This window comes from Chlamydotis macqueenii, chromosome 20 (genome assembly GCF_036417535.1).
Source record: "Chlamydotis macqueenii isolate bChlMac1 chromosome 20, bChlMac1.mat, whole genome shotgun sequence".
NCBI classification, from domain to species: domain Eukaryota; kingdom Metazoa; phylum Chordata; class Aves; order Otidiformes; family Otididae; genus Chlamydotis; species Chlamydotis macqueenii.
This window is the reverse complement of record NC_141575.1, coordinates 8,293,622-8,315,667: the sequence shown is the minus strand read 5'-3', so window position 1 is coordinate 8,315,667 and position 22,046 is coordinate 8,293,622.

Here is a 22,046-nt window from a genome sequence, read left to right as displayed (position 1 = left end):
GGAAATTCATAAAGGTCAGTTAGTGGTCTATTATTCATACGGCCCCAGAAGTTATGAAGGTATGGGTGACTCCCAGCTAGAACAGCTTGTTTCTCAGCTCACATTGTAGCGGTCTGGGCTTTGAACTCTGCTTTCAGTTCAGTCCCTGGGATTTTAGCCAAGGTGCGTTCTGTCTCATCTTCATGTGCAAGACCCAGATGGCATCCTCCTGGAAATTAAGACTATGTTCCCATTCACTTCCAGTCTGGGAAATGTTACCCATGCTGCCTCGGGCCTTTTATCAACTTACATATAAATCCAAATAAAATAGAAATATCCCAATAAAGTGTTCCTGCCTTTTAGTGGGCAGGTGGTACAATCTTAAGGAGATTAAAGGCTTTCCCTCTCTTTAGAAATAGTAATTTTATTCTGTTTTTAGAGGTGGAGACTGTCTTTGTCTGTATCTACCCAGAGAGTTGTCCTTTACCCAATGTATGTAAATAACAGCCAGCATTACTGTGAAAATAGAACAAAGCCCTTTAAGTCCTGCACAACTGGGACATTACCACAGTGGTGACAAAGCCCTATGGTGAAGAGTGTTTTCTTCTCCCAGCACAAGGATGGCTCCATGCTGTTCATGGCACTTGGTGCATCCATCATCTGAGTTTTCCAGCCTGCACCCCAGCAAACGGGCAGCCCTCATAGTCATTCTGCTCACGCCACGTTGCTGTCTGGGAGTCCCTCATTTAGCAATTTATGGGCCATGTCAGCGTAATTTAGTGTCTTAATACTGCTGGTCAAGGACCATCAGCGTCTTCTAAACCTCCGTTGTCCTTGGTAGGGAATGGAAGCAGAACTCGCTTGGAGTCAGCTTTCTGGGCAGCTGAGGGACAGCTGCGTTGAAGGCAGAGGCAATATACATACTTGGACATAAAATTATTTCTCTGCTGGCAAAATTGACTGGAAAAACAGCATTAAAACAAATAGCTGGGCAGAATGAGGTTTGAAATATCCGCTTCATGGGTCTCTCCTATTCAATGAAGGTATCAGGGCTCAGGTGTGTTGCAGAATAGGCTCTTGAGCAGGGTTATCCTCAGACCTTGCTCACTGGCCAGTCATCCCAGCTGGACAATCATTTCCATACTCAAGTACAGGGAGAGAAATGAACACTGAAGTCCTTTTGTTAGCACCTGGACTTTGGGGTAAAATATTCACGGTTTTATACTTGGGACAAACCCCGCTTTCAAGGCAAAAAGAGTCATGTAAATGATGCCAGCTTTCTTAATCATCTGTGAACAAGCCTTTCACAACTTGCTCTAGTCTAGCCTGCTGCTGTGTAGTATAGCAATGAAAAAATATTTCCGCATGATTCAAAGGTCTGCTCGCCAGGAGCAATGTTAGAGGTGGCTTTCTACTGACACAAAGGGAGAAAATAAGAAGGAACTGTCCAAAAATATCTACACTAAAAGATAATAGTAGCTTAAGTAGTGAATTTATAACCAAAAGGTAAGGACACATGATGGACCGAGGGTTATCTGAATGTATGTCTTCCCTGGAGCATTGCAGGGAAAAATGACATTATATTCTCTTTCTGAAGGATTTGGGCAAGGTTTACATCCATTTTCTCTCAGAAAGAGGTGTGCAGATGCTAACATTAGAAGTCCGTGCTGCTGGACTCGGGCCCTCCAGCCCTTTCTATCACGTTGCCCGTCGGAGACTCTTCCCTCTCAGTGGATGTTTACTTGTTTATTTTTCTAAATGGGCTTTTGTTCTGTTTAGATGCTGAGTGAGTTTTGCTCAGGATGTAGCACAGTGGAGGTTCACATGTGATTCCTCTTAGTCACTTGTAATAAAAATTATAATCATTCTTGTCATTATTTACAATAACATTCTACAGTGAAGCTTTCTTCTGTCTAATTCTACTCCCTGCTCCTCTGGCCCTGTCCCCTGCCATTGCTCTCAGGAGCCCATGGAGGGAATCACTTTGCAGGTTTAAGAGAAGCTTTTCTCCCGTTGAGTCTTGCTCCTCTTCTGTTGGCTTTTTGCAGGGAGTCCAGGCCAAGGACACGTAGTGAAACTGTTTGTTTTGCAGCCAGTCTTCTCAAGTGGGGGAGAAAAAAAAAAAATAAATACCAGCTCTGGCTTTGAAATTCCCCATGCAGTGAGAGCAAGGCTTCTTTTTTTTTTTTTTTTTTTTTTTTTTTGTATTTTTGTTCCAATAAGAAGTTTTCAATGAAAGGAGTGAGGAGCATTTTATCTTACTGATAGGAGAATATTAAAAACACAGGAGGATGCCGTGAGAATGTGTAACCTTCATTGCTCTGAATCCAAAGAGAGACAAGAGATAAAGTGCCGGTGTCTTTGTCCTATTAGCTGGTCCTGTTTGCTCTACTGTGCCAGTCTGTTGAGGTGTTTAATGACTTTTCCCATCACCATGGGGACACTGAGGCAAGAGAATCATTCATTTCCAGTCTTCTCTCTTTCTCCTTGTTTTTCACTTCTTTGCCTCGCTCTTTGATATTCTTCCATGGTGTCCTGGCTGCCCTCGTTCATGTGTAGTGTTTCTATTTGCTGTGTATTTGTCACAGGCGCCATCTCTGGGGCGATGGTGCAGGTAGCAGTGAGCAAGCAAAGGAATTGGCTCTGCTTTGTGTACAGGGTGAAGCATCAGTTGATGTTGCTAACAGCAGAAATATGGGAGAGCGATGTACCGGCAGCGCATCCGCGGTTTCTGAGGACTTCTCCAGTCCGGCACTGCTGTACTCTGAGCTGTCTGCATTTGCTGGTGAGAGCCCCAGGCTGGCTGAGCTGCTTTGCAGTTTACAAACAGCTCTGCGTTCAAAAGTTCACCGGGATTTATAACGCGATGGTGCTGTGTGAGTCATCAGCGCTGGGGACTGAACTTGCAGACCTCTCAGTCTAAATCCAAGAGCTGCTACAGCCTGAGGTAAAAGGCCACTTCTGCGAGATGAAGGTTGCAGGAGAGTCATAAAACATGCTGCGGTCCGCCCTCTTCAGCGGGGAGGATGGCGTTGGCTCTCCCCTCGGAGCGGTGTGAAGGTGGCCTGTGCCATGGGGAGACGTGGGGGGCTCTACACGCCCTGCAGAACAGTGGCTGCCGCATCGCCTGTCACTGGTCCCCTGTGCTGTAGAGCCGATGGGCAAAGAAGGGACTGGGAGGGAGGAAAAGGGGAGGGGGAAAGCACTCCAGAGGAAAACTAGAGGTGTGGCACAGACATCGGCACCGTGAGGGGTCTTGTGTTGGATGCGGTGGCTGGAGCTAGAAGCCCTGGGGTTATTGTCTCAGCAGCGTGAGCTGCACCCAGACAGGGCTTGCTCCCTGCGCTACGTGCTGGGCAGCACCGAGGGGCAGAAGGTCTATGACAGAGGAGGAAAGTGGCTTTAACTGCCTTCTTGCTACCAACTCTTTAGCATGTGCAGACAAAATGGATGTGTACGCTCACTCCCTTTATCCACAGGCCCCTTGCTTTAGGTCTGTATATGAGACTTCAATAGCAAATACTGAGAAAGTTTTACTACAAAGGGCATTTTCTCTTGATAGCTCCCAGCTCAACCTCGCTCGGAACAAACAGCACTAGGGGCACGGAGACAGACTCCTTGGAAGTTAATCAGCAGCAGCCTATAGCCTTTAAGGTGTGTGGGTATTATTTATTTTCTGCTGTCTGGATTCTGCCAGCGTCCCGGTGTTTAATGGAGATGCTGCCCCTCTGTTTTTGTTGCGTGTAACCAAACCAACCAGGAGGACAGCAAGTTGCAGTGTATCACTTACAGAAGGTGTGAATTTTAGTGGTTCCTGACCGTGCTTTGCAGAGGCATCATGCTTGGCTCCTCTGTACTGCTATATAAATGTTAATTGATCAGGTGTAAACCAGCACTGGCTTAGACTTGGTCCTGCAGCGCTGGGCGCAGTGGCAGCACCAACCTCTTGGTGTTGTGTAGCTGCAGTCCAGCCCCAGTGATTTCATTTGGTACAGCACGTGGCTGCTCCATGCCAGCCAAGGACAGCTTCTCCAGGCACCATCTCTTGCATCCTGACTTTAAACCTTTGCAAGAGGGACTATTTGGCATACAAAAGAAATATGGTGAATGCATCTGTTGGAGTCAAGCATCTACACTCATTCAGTCTAGACAGCTACACAATAAGCAAGGCTGTGGAGTCCAGGTGCCCCAGTGGTTGCTAATTGGCAGTGGTGGTTGAGAGACATCTTGAGAAAGGTCCTTTAACGGGGAACTTAATCTCCTTTTTGGTGGTTGACTCCTAGGAGCGTGGTGATAACAGTCCTGTGCAAGACATTGCAGACATCTGCACAGAACAAGAGGGGCTCTGGTTTGAAATAAGACTGGTGGGAAAACAAGGAAAAAAAGCTTTCTGTTGCCCTTCTCCACCCCCAAAATATCGAGGTTTATTATTATTCTAATGCAGTGGGAAGATGGTGAATTGCTTTGTGGAGCAATGTGAACTTTGACTGTGCAGTGGTGACCCAACTCCACAGCTGCACTTATTGGCATTTCTGATGCTGGTGGCATCTCACATGTTTCAGATGACTGATTGGTCTGTCAGGCTGTTACTGGCTGTAGAAAGTCCCATCCTTTCTCTGATGAACCAGTATTTTCCAATGGGGAAAAAAAAAAATAAGGTCTACAGGAATTTAAGTCATTAGGGAGTTTTCCAAGGGCCCACATCCCATGAAGCAGGATCTCATGGAGGTACCAATATTGCCAGGCTGGATTATAGCAATCTCACTGAAAATAAAGCTAATAAAGCTGTAAATTTGACCCCATTGTCTTTTAATCAGATCTCAGACCATGACCAATGTTATAGATAGAGTAGAAGACACCAAAAACATCTTGAGAACATAGTATGTGTTCCAAAAATAGCGGTTTTGACAAAACCAAAATATTTTGCTGGAAGGAGTCTGTTTCAATGATCGTTCCAGCTGGGAATAGTTGAAACAAATCAATTAGATTTTGTTTTGATATCACTTCACTATTTTGATAAAATAAAAAGTGCCAACTGCATTTATTATGACAGTTCACTCTATAACAAATACAAATGGCTATGGCCAGTGTTTCATAATATATTATGCTGCTTTGATGTAACTAAAATGGACCACTTGCCTATTAAAATGTAGTGTTGCGACACAATTGAAATAAAATATTTTGAGTAACAATCATCTCTAAAATTTTAATTCAGTGAGAAACATAAAAATCTCAACTTTTTTCCTGAGTCAGATACAAAAAGACAGACAATTTTCTGTGTAATTCATTCTCCCACTAAAGTAATTTTAGTTCAGAGAAAGAGGTGAGAAATAACCTACTTGACAATTCTGAAATAACTTATTCAACAGATTAGAAACTGATGGAACTTGTCCTTCTGCAAATTTAAGTGATAGGATAAGGCCGCGTCTGTGCATGCGAATACGGGAGTGAATGTGTACATTATCACTTGACATCGGGATCAGACCCTTTCTCTGCTAAATATTGCACGTTCCCACAACTTAAAATCTCAGCAGACGAGGCAGACAAAAGATAGAGCAGAACAAAAATTGTCCTCGCGTCACCCGCATCCTTGTGTATCTCTGACGCCCTCCCATGCACACGCGGTGAGAGGCTGCTGCGCTTTGACATAAAATGGGATTTTGGAGTTGATTTCAAAACTTACTGAAGACCGCATTGATTTTAAATGTTCTGATTTTTTTTATGGCAGGATGGTGACAAAGAAACTTGAAAGCCCTTTTCAAAGAATAACCCCAGCACATGGCAGAGTACAAAGGTTCCCCGGGAAAAAGAAAGGATGTTGGTGCTCCCATGCCTCTGTGTAAACAAAAACTCTGTGTGTATGTATACGTTCTAGCTGAGCTGATGTTATACAAACATGAGTGTGTTTGGTCAAGTACATTGCTTGAAAGACCTTGAGTCAACACATCAGTTATTTATGCGTAAATAAAAATAATCCTCAAATGATTAGCTCAGGAGTGCATCTGTCCTGCAAGTAATTGTTGGTAGCATTTTAATAACGAGAAGTGAAGTCAGGAGAAAATTCTGCTCTTAGTTATCTTGTTAGAGAATGTGGCTGCTCATAACGAAATAATAATTAATTCACCGAGTTATACATTTGCTTTATTTATGGATGTACTCTTTACTTATACATATTTTTATTCCTTAATATTTAAAATGCGCTAAGGGCTTGTAAGGCGCAGTAGCAGAGCCGGTGTGCTGCAGCTGGGTGGGAACGATGGTGAAGTTTTGGGTCCTGCTGTAGCCAGGAAAGGGCCAGGATATGGTTCAGAGCAAGGCTGCTTGTCTGGGCTGACAGTGACGCATCCTTCCTGCAACGCTGCCAATCCGAAGCACGTGAATGTCGCCGTGTAAAACATCAAAATCATGAAATGTACCAAAGAAAATAGCAGCATATGGAAGATTCCTTTTATTTGGCACACTCACTTTTGAAAATTTAGGAGCTACATTTTTAAGCCTTTCCTCCTGCTCTTCTTGAAGCAAGAAGAGTTAGAATTTTGCTCTTAATTATTTTTGCAAGAGAGAGAGAAAATCCTTTAACACTTTGGCTTAAAAATACATGGTTATTACAAAATGTGTGGCACCGTAAGATCTTTCAGTGTTGTCTTTTGCTCATATTTGCACCTCGATGTACGCAAGTCTATTCGTACAAGTGGATTTTTTTTTTTTTTTCAGAAAAAAAGGAGGTAAAATCTATCTACAAAAATTTATAGGAAAACACTTTTTTTTTTCTTTTTTTTTTTTATTCCCTCAAGAGGTTTACAGCCTGGTCTCTTTGTGAAAATAAATGGATGAGGCCAGTAGTCTGAAAGTGCTGCTGAATGATGCAATGATGTGTCTTAAAGCGGTAATATTTCATGGCAAATCATCTTGCTCTAAAACAGAGACAAGATGCTGCCATTTTTCTCCTAATTGCATCTGTTTTCTACTTTTCTTACCTTTCTCTTCCAGAAACCTGGTTCAAATCACACCTTGGGTTGGTGGCTGTACTTAGCTCATTTTGGAAAGTGATTTCAGTCTTTGTAGTGCAAGCCAGCCTGTTGCAGCTCACTCGCTTGATGGTAAGTCACTTATGGAAGGGAAGAGCGAAAACTTTGGGCTTTCGAATCCCAAGCAACTTCTCGGTGGTAGATATGGTCTCAGCAGCTGATGCTGGAAGGCATGGCAGAGATCTCCGCGCAGGACAGCAGGTCTGATTGCTGTAGGAAAAGCCATACAAGCGGATGGCATGGGACAAAGCTCAATATTTTCAAACTAAGAATTTCCTGAGAACAATTCAATCTAGGATGGAGAGGGGAACCAGAAATATTATCACTGATTCTCCTTCCTTTTCTTCTTCCTCCAATTTGGTCTTGTTTGAAAAATTTTTATAACAAAAATATTGTTTCAGCTGCTGCTTCTGAAAACACTAGTAAGCTTTTTTTTTTATTTCTCCTAAAGAATCTATTTTATTTTGAAATATTTCCTTTGGAAATATGGCCAACTGAAAAGAATTGGAAGGAGAAAAAGCAAATCTAGCAATGACATTTTCTTCTGCAAATTTTTTTAAACACAGACACAGCAACAAATGTCAAAGATTTTTTTAAGGAAAAAAAATTGCTTAAACAATTTTTTTGTTTCCATGGTAAGCAAAAAATAAGTCATACTGTGCAAACTTGTGCTGATGGACTTTTCAGTGACTCATGCCGGTGGAGGACATGTTTTGCTGCACAGACTCTGAAAGGAAATACTGGCTGCTTTTGCCTCAGGTTTGCTTTCCTCCAGCTCTGATTCTTGCAGGGATATTACCAGAGACAAATCTTTCCAACCCGAGTACAGCATCACACAGCTGACTTAAGTGCATTATGGGTTTATTTTCACTTTCCTCTGAAGTGTCAGATGTAGGCCATTGCCCGAGGCCAAAAACTGGACACTGTGTACTGATCACCTTATCCAGCACTGAAAATCCTGTGAGCTGAGCGCGCAGCTGGTTTCTGGCTCAGAAATTGTATTGAATTGCTCCAAACCTTCTCCTTTATTGTTATTGGTTTTAGATGAACACAAGGTAGGTGTGTTAGGACCGGGCACTCTGGAGCAATAAATTCATGGGCTGCAGGCGGGGAAGGGGAGGGGTGGGCAGGTGGGGAGCGCGGCCCCTTCGCGTCAAGCTCGGCGGAGTGGTTTGCTGCAGGTGGATGTTACACCACTAGTAAAGTGTAATTTGTGTGCATATGAAATGTTAGCGTACGGTAATGGGTAAATACGACCGCCAAACTCCTCACGGGTGTACCCAGTGCTGCGACACCGCTGAGAAGTATTGGTGCTCTTTTTCTTTTTCATCCTTTTCCTCGCCTTTCAGTGAGTTTGTTCTTTTGATACGGCTGGTTTAGGGGTCTTTCGCCATTCTGCCCACCCCAAGCAAATAGCCGTCGCACCTTTCGCTGCTCTGTTGCCCCTGTGTGACCGCTTGCTATTTATCATTGAACTTCGGAAGGGAATGAGACAAACCAACCTGTTTCCACGCTGCGCGGATGTTGTGAGCTTTGCTCTCTCCCGCTCTCCTCTAACGCTATTCATTAGCCTGGATATTTGCAGCATGCTTGGTAGCCTGGGCAGAAGGCATTGATCTTTTTGCTTTCCATGAAGAGGAGGTGGGGAGGGAAAGGCGTCGACTGGCCTGCAATGGTGACTCAGCTGGAAGCACCTGGCAGGGCTGTTTGTGTGCTCGGGAGAGGCAACGGCAAACGCGTGGTTTCAAATGAAATTTGAGGGAAGGCTTCCTTTCAGCCTGGCAGAACTGTCGCTGTGTTGATTGCCGTGGGTTTTGTGTTGTAGCTTTTGCAAATCTGTCTCGTTTCTAAATAGTCCGAAAGGTTTATTTCACCTCCCGCTCCAGCCGGGAGGGGTCTGAATGTTTGTCTGTGCGTGCGCGCGTGAGGGTTTTTATCGCCAGCCCTACAGCGGTTTCAAAAGCCAAGCAAATGCTAAACACAAATGCTTAAAAGGTGCTGGGTTTTTTTAATGCCCTTCTGGTTAAAAAAGAAAAAGGTAAATGGGAACAAAAACAGAATAAAAAAAACCTGTTCCACGTACAAGGGAAACAGAAAATGTAAAGAAATAGGATGTTAAAAATTAAATGCACCAAATGAGCTCCTCTGCAGACAGAAAAGTGTCCACACCATAAGCTTCTTTTGTTCCCTTTCTCTTTCTACTTTCTTTGTGAAGATGTTTGGTTTGTAGCCGACAGATTGATAATCCCTTGTACTTATTTACACTCGGGCAGAAGCAAGTCAGGGTCACTTACAGTGATACCCCCATTAAAGGCTTTTTATACAACCAAAGGATGTGGTGACACGGAAAGTGGCCTGGTTTGCGGCCCTTATGAGAAGCGGCATTGCCACCATAACACATTCTTAAAATGTCTGGCAGGCATCTTCTCTCCTGCAAGTTAGTGCTGCTGCTTCCAGTAGCTGTTGCCGTCCTTGAGATTTATAGTTTTGAGTGGGCTTTGGGGCTTGGAGCCCTTGAGCGGGAGAAGGGCCATACACCTCTGGCTTCATCCCCCCTATCCTGTGGGTCTGAGGGGATTTTCTCACCTGCCCCAGCAAGCCCAAAGGGAGCGATCTCACCAGATGTCTCACCCCGTCCTTTGGGTTCTGTGATGGGACAAGGCTCTCATTTCACAGTGTTATGTGTTGATGTTACCTTGTAGGCAGACTGGGCCACGCTTGGAGTCCCTTCAGGCAGTTACTATGCACATGGCCAGGAATGGACCCATGACCTGTCCATACACATCAACAGAAAAAATCCCCTAGGATTTCACCTCTGGAGTGGAAGAGCTCCATACAGAGCAATCGCATACTTGAGACACCTATTTTCCATCACCTTGCAGGCCACAAAAGGCCTCTCTGCCTGTACAAATAATTTAAGCTGCAGGGCTATTTTAAAATACTATGAGGCAAATTGCCCACCCATCCGGTCTGCGCTGGGTATGAGCTGAGGGAAGGAGGAGTGGCGTTAAATCTCTCAGGGCAATTTTTACACACAAATTTTGATCACAGCGGCAGCAGGCGTTGGCTGGGTCAGGCTGTGATCGGGGCTACTGAGCCTCGACTGGCTGCTCGCGGCCACAGGAAGGTAGTCCAGTAGCCAGGGCCTGTGGAGAGTGGAGCAACTCCAGCTATGTTGTCTTTTCTCTCCAGGTTAGAGTCTCCTACAAGCACTGCAGAAGGCCTTTGCCATCAAAGGATTTTCCACCATAGGGAAATCCCTCAGAGACCACTTTGGATGGGGTTACGGCTCCTCTGCATTGCCAAGTGACCAGATGGCACTAGAGAATCAGGCCTCAAAATATTAGTCAAAAAGCCCATCTCCTCCTCCCTTTCAATTCCTTATTTGGCTGTTGGCACAGAGAAGATTTCATGTTCCCAGAGCTGGACGCTTGTCAGCATCCTCGCCGCTCGCCCATCCACCCACATCCACCCCCCACCTCCTGAACGAGCTGCTCAGACTGCAGATGTGATGTGTCTTTAGCCGTCGAGTACCCATTGCTAAGGGATTTGTATTCAAGAGGGGTTAGGTTATGTATTTGTATTGGCTTTTTTGTTTTTTTTTTCTTTAGCGTATCTTGTATTTAATTTGGCAGAAAGCTCTGTTGAAGCTGCTTTACCTTTACTACATTATTATTCAATTGTATTTCCCTCGACGAAAAACCTGGCAGTCTGTTGCTCAGTGACAGATGTGCTAGCTTTGGTTGAATCACCACCGCTAGGCTTATTATCAGTTTTACTAATGTTTGCTGGTTTACACCAGCACAGGTAGGGTGATTCATTCCGTCAAGTCAAACACACAGACACACATATGCATACACAGATTTGGATACACCCCCCCCAGACATACATACACAGAGGTGAATCAGCCTGAAACGATCTTTCCTTTATGCATTTCATTGACAAAATGTTCCTGGGTCCCCTGCCTGCCTGTGCCTCCGCACAGCTGTCCACAGGGAAATATCCCTTCCCAGAGGGGCAGGGCTCAGGGCATCTGCTGTAATTCCAGTCACCAGGACAAAAACAATCCTTACTAACCACAAACATCTCTGACCACATAGATCACGTATGTGTGAGATCAATGGAATGCCTCTTCAGTTCATTCAGGTTGTAGAAATTCCTATTATTCAACCCAGAAGTCCTGAATTTGCCTTTTGCAGATGACTTACCTAGCACACCCGCTGCACACGGGGAGCCTTCCTGCTCCTGCCCGTGCAGCAGGGATTTGTGACTGTCGAAGTTAATTGCATGGGTTAAAATAAGCGTGAGCCTGTTTTAACAGACCAGACTCCCCGATCCCCTGCAGTGTAAATCCAAATGCCTCTGCAAAGCTGCTGGTGTGCCAGTTCCTCTGGAGAAAGCGGCACTGGCTGTGCATGGAGCCCTGTCATCGGTCCAAGATTTTCCAGTCAACAGTGTGATAAGTGTGCAGATTGCAGTGCTCAGAGCAGGTCAGCCCACTCTGCATCTCACGCTCCACAGATGTTTTGCTGCAGGTTTTCCTTCCACAGGAAGAAATCCTGTTCTGGGGTCCCATAACTTTATATAACATCATTGACTTTCCTAAGTCTTTAAAATATCCTGGGTGCCTCCCAGATGCAAGTGTCCTAGCTTCAGAGGAACTCATCGCCAGTCAATGGACTTCTCCTTGCAGGAGATGGATCTGGGAGGAGGATCAATCCAAATGTTTCAGAGATTGCCATCTGTGTCACAATCCAATGCAGTGCTCCAGAGAGCTGTTTTATTCATCGTGAATTTCACAGCTCACAATGTCAGGGAGCCTGAAGTGTTTGCAGATTGAATTCCATACATCCACACATGGAAAACTCTGGTGGTTGTTCTGAATCATGTAAGTCTCTGGAGGCTGCAAAACCCATTTTGGTTCTCATGGTCCTGAACCCTCCAAAGTGTTCTGTCTCCCTTTCAAGGTGGAATTGGCCATGTGGTGGAGTGAGGCTATAGAAAAAAAAAAAATGTTTAAACTGGGAAAACTTTGGCTTCATATTTAGTGTGATTTTAAGGCACAATATTAGGCAGTTTATATTATATACAACCTGCTTGGTCTCTTTAATTAAAACTCACAGGGACTAGTTGTAAAACGCTGAATGTCTCACTCTGCAGTGTTGAAACTTTGTCTAATGAATTCTTTGCCTTGCCTGCCTCTGTTTCCATCTGACATCCTGTATTCATTCACAAGGTGTTCCTCCTAATGAAAACAAGGTCACTCTTTCAGCATTTGATGGCCAAGAAAGGAAAAGGTGATAGAACTGCAGCCTTACAGTGTGTGTGTGTTTTTTTTTCTTGCTTCCATAATTGCAAAGAACTTCCATTGATGTTGACAGGACTTAGGCTTGAATAGCAAGAGGAGAATAGGTGCCAGGTTGGACCATAGGACAGACCGGAGTTCAGTCGAGATGCGCAGTTTCTATATAGATTTTCCACTTTTGTATGACATTGCCTTATGGGACAACAATACCAGTTCATAAGAAGGAAACATTTGTTCTTCTCTGATATCGAATACTTATTAGTAACTAATACTGATGTTGCATGCAGTTTTATAAAATTCCTTTACAGAGAGGGGACTGAGGAAGAAAAACAAAGTATTTTTTCACGCTATGCATGGGTCCTGTGGCAACAATAGAGCCTAAGCCCCCATCCCCCTGTGCCTGAGGGTGCAGCCAGAGCTGGCTGGAGGAAGAGATGTGTGATTGATCTGGCAGCCTCCCGTCGCCTTGTTCTGCAGGGTCACTTCCTTCACTTCTTGGAGCAAAGATTTACGCTTTGGTGCAACAGTGAACAAACACTTCACACTGGAGTTTTTCTGGTCTCTTGCCTGTCTCTTTGGCCTCCTGTGAAGCTCTTGAGCATCCCTACCAGACTGCTGCTCTGCTGAGAGCTGGGCCAGCTGATACTGCAGTGGCTGCACCCTTCTCTTCGAGTAATGGGGGTTTGTATTCCTTTTCCTAGCTTCCCTTAGTGTGAAAGGACATTCACACCTTCCCATCACAAGGCATTACCTCTGAAATGGTTTTGCAATTTTGAATATGGTGGGACAGGATAGTAAGTACCCCATCGTTTTTTTGTAATAGGTCCTGTCTACCAAAATGTGTGTGTGTGAGGTTGGGGCAGAGAAATCCCACGCTGAAATCCCACCTTGTGTCTGCTGCACCGAGGTACAGAACAACCTCCTCTCTGGTGCGCCCGAAGGAAACCTCGGCTGGGCAGATTTCCCATGCAGCATCGGCCGGTGTGGTAGAGGTGGGCTAGGGAGATGCTGTACATGCAGATGTGCTAATTAAAGACTTGTCATTTCAAGTAATTTAGGCAAGTGCCGGTGATTAATAGTAGTCCAGAAGGTGATAGCTTCTCTCCCCTGATTAGCTGTAGCTGAATTATCAGATCACGATCCTGCAATGGCAGAATTATAGATCCATAAGTTTTTCTCCTACTATATTTTCTTAAATAGGAGTTGCCTTTCTCTCTATTGGCCTGTTTGTGAGAGCTTAAGGCTCTTTTCCTATTTCCCTGGGATCCTGTGGATGAAAAATAATATTATTTAGCAGAAATCAACGTAGTTCCCTGATCAAGTCCTAGGAAAAGTAAATGGGCTGGCACATCTGATAGCTAGCAGGAAGAGCTGAGCTGCACTTCAAGGTTTGTCCAAAGAAACAACCTGGAAAATAACTTTGAGCAGCACATGGTATTGGAGGGATGGGGGAGAAAGGGGGAAATCACAATCTGCTCACAGACAGCTTGCAAATGTTACTAAAAAAGGGGGTGAAAGTTGCAAAATTATTCATTATGATTTATTTCCTGTCCTCTGTGGAAAAAATAAAAACACTGCAGCATCTCCAGGAAGTCCCAACATGTAGCCTGTGCCAACTGTAATGAGTCTGGGAGCTGATCTGTCCAGGAGGTGAGTGTCAGTGCCAAGAGGGACACATTTGACTGCAGCTCCTAGTAGCATCCACCTTCTAGGGACACCAAGCCAATTTACCTAATTCCAATGAAATTTCAGTAATAAAAGTAAAGGTGGCTTGCTAAGCAGAGGCTAGGGAAGGATTAGAGGCATTTGCATTAATAAATAGAGATATTATAATGGAGAATTAATGTTCTTTGATATAGATCTTGGCAGCATTAGAAGATGCTAGGTACAGGGCCTCATTATCTCTCAGAGGTTAAGAGGTCAGCCTGGAACAAGGAGAAGTGATTTATGCAGCATCTTTGTCAGAGAGATGAGAATATGTACGAAATAATAAGAATTGCAGAGGCCGTTAGTAAAAATCTCCCAGGATCCCAAGGCCTCACATTGCACTAGATTCCCTATCTCTGTGCTGCACATTATTCAAGCAGTTTCTTCCTCTGCCATGTCCCATTTCTCTCTCTCTCTCTCACCCTTTTAATATCTCATATTAGGGTTGTTCCTTCCCCTTCCAGCATCTGATAGGCAAACATTATTTAAAAAGGGCAGTTAATCCAGAAGACAAAAGAAATTTCCTTTGTTTTATATTTCTGCCTGTTTCTCTAACTCCTTAGGAGATACTGGCTTGGGAGGTGACATTTAGATGAAAAGGACAAATGAGGAGATGAGTGTTGAATGGTTCAGGTACTAATTAAACCATCAAGGACAAATGAATGGATACGTGGATCTCTTCTGCATGTGTGGGAATCAAGAATCATGCAGGGAAGTTCAAATCTGCTACCCCGTGGCTGTTACTAGCACAGTAACCTGCCAGTAGCAATGGTCAGTCCTGTGTATGTTAGAGAAGGTCCCCTCTGCTCTGTAAATACCTTAATCTCCACAAATCTGTGATGACATTTTATGTCATCTGAAGGACTTGCTGACAGAGGGAAGAAAGGACGCCAAGCGATGCTCAGTCTCACAGGGGATGTGATATCCGCCAGTTTCCTGATACTGTGTATGGTATAGTACAGTATATTATATCTCATACAGTACAATATTTTACACTTTCTGATGGTTAGAAAGTGAATCCTTCCAAGCAGCAGTGAGGATCCAGGCGTGCACGCAGGTGACTCCCGACATTGCCTGAAGCTGAGCATCTCAGGCTGCCAAGTAGAGGATTCTTTGCCAGAAGCTACTTTCCTGCACAACTCAACAACATCTTCAGACACTTGTGAGAAGGGTTTTCTGATTGCTTTTGGTTATTATGTCTCTCCTCTGATCTCATTCTGGAATGTTTCAGAGAGGGTCACTCCTGTGAAGCAGGCACAATTAATCCCTTGTTGACTGTGATGGGAGCAAAGTCATGGGACAAGTAGCAGAGTTATTGGTGAGCTGTGGATGCACAATAGACTAAAGAGGAATGATGAGGATGGCACTGCAGACTAAATTTGAGAAAAGGTTGCAGATCAACATTTCTGACAGTAAATTCAATTTGAAAATCATTGAGAAGGGACTCAAACTAACCTCCTCATTGAAAACAACTTTTGGCCAGTATGAGCAAAACATAACGATTTAAATTCCTATATAGTAGAAAAGACATAATAAACCAGGACTTTTTAAAGCTTGTTTCTCTAAGAAAATTAAGCTTACTTGAGAGCATCATCTGGCTGTGCGCGTCTCCTGATTATCATTTGAAAGTGTCCCATTAAAAAAAAAAAAAAAAAAGACAGGAAGATGGAGTCCTAAAAGCTATTGATTTTTTTTACACATTTTCTAAAAAGAAACAAGTGAGCAGCAGAGAGAGATCTAAATAAATGAGGGAATCTATTGATGGAGAGGCTGAGAGTGAGCTCAGACCCAGAGAAGCAATAGGAAAGAGAGGAAAAAAACCAGCTGTCATCACTTCCACTGCTCTGGGACTACTTGTATGACATAGGTTTCCCTGAAGTGCACAGAACTAAGGATGCCCATTAAGAAAACATTCAAATAATCTCCACTTCTCTACTCGAGAGATACTAGCGCAGCACAGGCCCATCGCAATCCTTCCTCCTCTGCATTACAGCAAGAAGCCGCAGTGGACTTCAAGCACCACCAGCAGGAATTAAGCATTTAATTCTCATTGATATTCTAAGGGAACTGAGTCCTGGACTGCACCAGCTGCTTTGAAGTCTTCCAGTCTTCCCCCCTGTCATCTCTACAGCATAACAGGTAAAGTCAAAAATAAATTGGAGTGCAATGGAAATGGACAGAAGGATCTGGATCAGATCAGATTAAATACTCTCTTTGCACCTTTTCATATTTTGTTTTATTTTTTTCCCCACTTTCTCCCCTACATTTCAAGAGAAATGTAGTGCTTTGGAGCAAAAAGACCTGAACTTTTCATTTTTAAAAATGCCATTCTCTGTGATAGCATCCTATTCAGTGGTATTTTCCTATCAAAAGATGCTCTTGAAAAGTTGCTGTCCAGCCCTGTAAAAGTTATTGTTTCTGTTAGAGATTATCCTGGGTCTGTCTTGAGCCTTATTTATGGACTCCTTGATTTTCAAAACTGAATGCTGTCAAATTTAGTGGTTTTTACAGTCAGTCAGTGAAGAAAAAGATCATAAAGGAGAATAAGAAGGGAGACTATTATAAAGTAAGAAAAGTAGAAGCAAAACATGGGACTGTATAGGAGGCAGAAAAAATATAGCAGAAGTTTTTTTTTTCTATGATATAATGAATGTTTTCAACTCATTTGGGCCAGCCCATTTCATACGCTCACGTATGTGGGGAGGTTGGGATTGCTTTGGTTTGTGTGCCAGTCCAGTTCATAGAAGGTAGATAATATGATGCTAAAGTGAATGAAATTGCACTCTTTACCCCTGTTTTCAGCACTACTTTGTGCAGGAATGAGCACAAGACCAATAAAAATGTATGTAACAAGCAACCTCCATCACCTGAGCTAGTGGAACAATTGCATTACCCCAAGGAGAGGATATTGGATGATTTTTACTCTTTGTGTAATCTGGGTACTGAGAGTGAAGGGGAGGTAACAGCTGGTATATACTCCTCCAGTATGTCCCCTCTCCTAACTGGTTTGCTACGTGATGGAGAGCAGCCTGACATGATGGAGAGTACCACCACCTTGGCTATTTGCTTCTTGACTGCAGAACTTTGAGAAGGCAAACAGGTCTGACAAGGCCTGCAAGTCTGTTTTCAGAGATCCTTTGAATATTTGGGATCTCTAGGAGTTAAGAACTTCTTCTTTTATCATTCATTTCTTTTTGTCTGTTATGTTTATATATGACGAGCTTGTGCCAAGGACCCAATTACAATTTTTTTATCTCTCCTCTCTTTCTTCTCCACTTGTCTTTCCAACCATAATCAGGGACACCTGGAAACAATAAAGAGTTGTTTGTTTGGTTCATCCTTCTCCCCCTTATTTTCTGGTATATTTGATGTTGTGAAAGCAAAGCTGTTTGAGTTTCATTAAGCAGTGTTTGTAACGGAAGGGAAGTGTTCTATCTGGTTTGAGGAAGATAAGGCACATAAATCGAACTCACCCTACATCTAAACATTTCTGCAAATAGCTGAGAAGGAGACAAACATGTAGTTGCTTTTACTATGTGCTGCATGCTCCATCTTGCCACCACTGGAAGCCAGAAGAGCTTGAGAATTGAGATCAGAAACTTCAGAGAAGACTGATGAACAATTTTCCAGGCTGGAAATAGGTATTTACAATAAGGTAATTCATTTGCCAGCTACTCTATTGCTTATGCAAGGAGCATCCAGCGTGGCCAGCCAACCTGTAAGGTCATTCTGCAATAATGATACATTTGAAAATTGTCTCCTCTGGGTTTAAGAAAGGCCCAACTGCCTCAGCCATGGGGCTGGAGACAACGCAGTCCTGTCTTTACTCAGTAATACCTATGGAGAGCCCTTTTCACAGTCACAGCAGTCAAACCAGGTCTCATCTTGGCCACAAGTCTTGCCTGCAGGAAATACTGGATGCCAGGGAAGCATGACAGAGATGGATTTGAAGAGGGATATGCAGCCCAACCAAGCGTGCATTTGAAGGGGCTGCCTCATTCCTCCAGCTTCCTTGGTGCCTCCTTCCATCTGGCTTGGTCGGCTTGGTGTCTCCTCCAGCCCATCTTGAGACCTAGAAGCCACAGCAGAGCAGGGACTTGCCAGCCATTACAGGTGTGACAGGTCAACACAGGAGGAACAGGAGTCTCCTGCTTTAAGCAATCTTTTAGGTTGTCAGTGTTTGTATCTGTTCTGCAAGCATGTATGAAAACAGCTTGATCATAGGCATCCCTGTGGGATATCTATACCATTTTGTCTCTTTCACTTATGCAAGATTTTTCTCCCACGAGGTATTCCAGAACTTTTGTAATAATGCAGTTCACAGCTCATAGGGGAAGATGTGTGGAGGGTCTTTCTTAGAGCTGTTTTATCCTGGCTCCCTTTGGCTTAAATGATACTCTTTCCATTCAACAAACCTAATATATAGATTGGAATTACTCCCAGATGTAGAATGTGTAAATTAAAACTCTCCTGGAATGATCAGGAATGAGAATATTTATTCTCACTCTTGTCCCAAAGTCTCAGAAACCCAGGTCAAAAAATCACCCCCTGCTTCTGAAGGAATGGATGAAATGTGTGCAATAGCCCTTGACAGACAGCGTCTTCATGATTTGAGCTCAGAACTGAGTCCCCGGGTAGATAAATCCGTCCCCTGCTAAATGATAAATAGTCCTTGGATTTAATCTGTACTGGAAGGGGTAGTAGGTAGCTAACAAGTCAAAGCCTCTCATCGCGCACTCAAGAAATATCTCTCTTTGGACTTCTGGCAAAATTGTTTGAGGACTATATTGCTATTGGGTGGGCATTCAGGTTTAACTCAAACTTAGATTAGGGATCTAATCATTAGGGAAAGCAAGGATGCAAATGTGCGACAGCAGTGCCTTCAGTTGTGCCCTCTTTTCAGCACAGAAGGGCTGGAGGGGAATAAGCCGGAGGAGAAGGAAGCCAGACTAATAGGAGTCCTGTGTTTTTCTCCAGCTCTCACTCCATGGCACTCAGGGTCATGTTCTTGAATATTCATCTACAAGTTATTCTCTGTTCCTCTCTAAAATACAGTCCCTGGTGGACTTTTATGGCCCTAATCTGATCCCCCTGAGAGAGAGGCAGGAGCTACATCATCACAGAGGCTCCACCTTGCCAGGTGATCTGTTTTATTATTATGTGGGAAAAGATCTTGCAGGGGCAGGGGGGAGTTTGAAGCATCTTAAAGAAATAGCTCAGCAAAACAAGAAAGAGCTTGAAAAGCCCATTAATCCCTTCCCAAAGACAGTTTAATGCCCATTAGGAGGGGGTATATTTCCCGGCATGGACACGCAGTCTTGGCTGTGGAGTTAGAGATGCCAAGTTACTGTTTCAGGGACTGACACAAAACTGAGGAGTCCATTCCCCTTTGGGATGTAATTTCTTAGTATATTAAAAACAAAAGACACAAAATGTTAAAGATGACTTACAAAAATGTTAATAATAACTCCCTGGGGTCAAGAGATACAGAAGCACTCGGCTATTTCTGACGTTGAGCCAGAACTACCAGGGTTTTTCACTTTAATATCTCTGGTCTCTGTGGCTATGATATGTTGCCTATATTTTAACAAGAGATTCTGACAGTTTTGCCCTCTGAGCCTTACAGAAATCTACTGTCCCGAGGGAGCATGCCCTTGCAGAAGTTTTATACTTAATTTGTTTTACTCCTTAAACAGAAACACTTTCTCATAGACCCTTGCTAGGCAACAACAGTGTAACTGTACTTTCCTACAGAACATTTGTGCTAGCTTCCTTGAAAAACTTTAAAATCCTGTGAAAAGTCACATTATGCTGCTGTTCCATAGTTTACATGGCATAGGTGTGTAAAAAAAAAAATTAAATGTTACATAACGTGTTGAAAAATGAACCAAGGAAAGTTCCAAACGTCATGTTCCCAGGATATTTTCTCTACTTTTGAGATCATTGAATTGGTCTTGTGCTTTTATATTTGATAGCTGCAAGATTTTTTTAAAAAGGTTTCTACCAAAATTGGGGATGCAATCTGTGTGTTTATTTTACACTGCCCTCCAGCTTCTGATACCAGCTCCAAATTCTCACTCTGCTGCTTCCAAATTCATATCATATGGATATGCTCCACTTTCATTTCACAAGAATTTTGCCCGCTGTTTTAGGATCCATCTCTCTAAACATCATCTCTGCTTGCATGGTGCTGGTGAGCTCAAGACTGGGTGAAATGGCACAATTTTAAACCAGATCTGTCATTCTGATGCAACTTGGTCCATTTTAATGCTCACATTAAACTCATTTTTTTAGAGTGAAAGGTTAGTGACATTCAACAAAGAAAAGAAATTTCCCAACAGACTATGAGCTGGAGAGAAAAATCATAATACAAAATTTAAGGATTTTACACTTCCTGGCTAATTTATATGTCAGGGAAGGAGATTATTGTTAGATACCTCCATGGACTTTGTCCTCTTAAAATCTTCTTCTGGACATCCTGTATCCTGAAAACATGGATGCATGCACTTAATGGGTGCTTGAGATGTGGATATGCTCAAAGTTGCGTCAGTCTTGAGGACCAAAGGCTTTGTTTCAGATGTTGTCTTCCCCAAGGCAGTGGTCCAGCTCTGCTGGTTCCCATCGGAATCCTAGGTCAGCAAGCCCAGGGAGGGTCTTCTTTCTATAGTTACTGTCTCTAAGAGGGACTGAGCAAATTGGACACATATCAGCAGACCCCCTTGTTTCATGTCTCCATTTTCCCGAGTGCCTTGCTTAAAGGGTCAGGGTTACGCTGTCCAGCAAGGTACCCTGAATCCCCAGCAGCTGTTCTTCTCCAATGTGAAGGTTATTAATGGGCATAATCCATCAAGTAAGAGACTTGAGGAAATTAGACTACAGAAATGCACCTTTATGACTGGTGAAAGCTCAGTTGGCTGTTGACAGGGCTGAGGAGTCTTAATAAGAGGGGTAGGAAAAAAAAACCTTTATGAGGAATTAATTTCCTGTCTCCATTATGAAATGCTAGGATGTTCATTTAGCATGCAGTAGGTGGGTGTTAAGATTAGAGCTGTGGAGGAAATGGATATCAGAATGTGCTAAATCTTCCTCAGTGCCAAAGCAAGAAGCTCTGAGAACATGCTGATGATCCTTCTTCATTTGAGCCAACCCTAACAATAACTTCACAGAAGTAGGAGGCCAGTGGTTCCCACTAAAAGACATTCTTCCTCTATTCCAAGCCCTCAAAATAGGTGTAAAATATGTCAAGACCCAGCAGAAGAGATGCACCAATGTTACCGATGAGAAAACTTTAAAGAAGTTTTCACAAATCCCTCCTTAGCACTTTGGGATTCACTCTATTAGGTTAAACCTGTATTTATAGCTTCCTTTACACTCTTTATTGTATCTGATGCATTTAGTCTTCAGTAAGAAAATGGAGGAACTGAACGTGTGCTAGAGAACTTCACATTGACAGCCCTGGGAGCACTCAAACAGAGCTCTCCTCATCTGGTCAACAGACTGAGAGCTGATCTGATCTTACAACCTGAGTCACAAAGTATTTTGAAAAATCTTACTCTAGATTTGACTTGAAATGGAAAAAGTGTCCTTGTTTTCCTCAGTCAAAAAGAAAACGAGTTTTGGGTCAGCTCATGGAATACCATAGGTAAGCTTAGCACTTCAGTTTCTTTCTAGGTTGACCCATCCAGGTTGGGTGTGAAACGGGAAAAAGACAACAGAATTGCACATGAGGTTGATCTTTATACAAATCACCAGCACACAGCCTTTCACACCACTTAAGTCACACTCTCTTTTTTGAATAAAACCGTATGCAGGGCTCACCCTCTGCGTGAAGGGAAATATCACCTTCCATGGGTATGGAAACAGTGTTTGAGAGCACTCTCAGTTTTAGTGGGCTAGATGCTTTGCACGGTGTAAAAGCCTCTCCTCCCTCCATAGTCAAGGCTAGTTTCTGCTTTGACTTTTTCAGGAAGAATTAGATTTCCAACAGCTTTAATGTCACTGCTGCCTTGGACTGTATTGTTTGTTGG